Source organism: Penaeus monodon, chromosome 27, assembly GCF_015228065.2.
Source record: "Penaeus monodon isolate SGIC_2016 chromosome 27, NSTDA_Pmon_1, whole genome shotgun sequence".
Classification (NCBI taxonomy): Eukaryota; Metazoa; Arthropoda; class Malacostraca; order Decapoda; family Penaeidae; genus Penaeus; species Penaeus monodon.
Genome location: NC_051412.1, coordinates 24311413 through 24311727, shown reverse-complemented (window position 1 = coordinate 24311727; position 315 = coordinate 24311413). Strand labels below are relative to the sequence as shown.

Here is a 315-nt window from a genome sequence, read left to right as displayed (position 1 = left end):
GGGCCATTGTTTATTTCGAGTTTTGCAGAGGAAACGGGCCGACAAATCTGACAACGGTTTATTAATTTCATACAAATAAAAGCTTTCCATATCGCTCTACTGCACATTCATCTAAATTATGCAAACTGTGATTACCTTATCTGAATTTAAATTGCATGTGTTTATGTGCATGCAATCATGTATATGAACTAGATGTACATACATACAGAATGAAGAGAAGAGATTGTATGTGTTCATTGAGTAGAAAGTGACGTTATGGGCTTTAAAAAAACGTATTCGAATCCTCGTGGATTTGAATAGAACAGTCAATTACAT

The 315-nt window shown here is 34.3% G+C and overlaps 1 protein-coding gene across 1 annotated transcript in view; it reads right to left on the bottom strand.

The window, feature by feature from the left end:
- LOC119590703 overlaps positions 1–315 on the bottom strand; it is a gene marked incomplete in the record, with an annotated part of 10254 nt that overhangs the window by 569 nt on the left and 9370 nt on the right.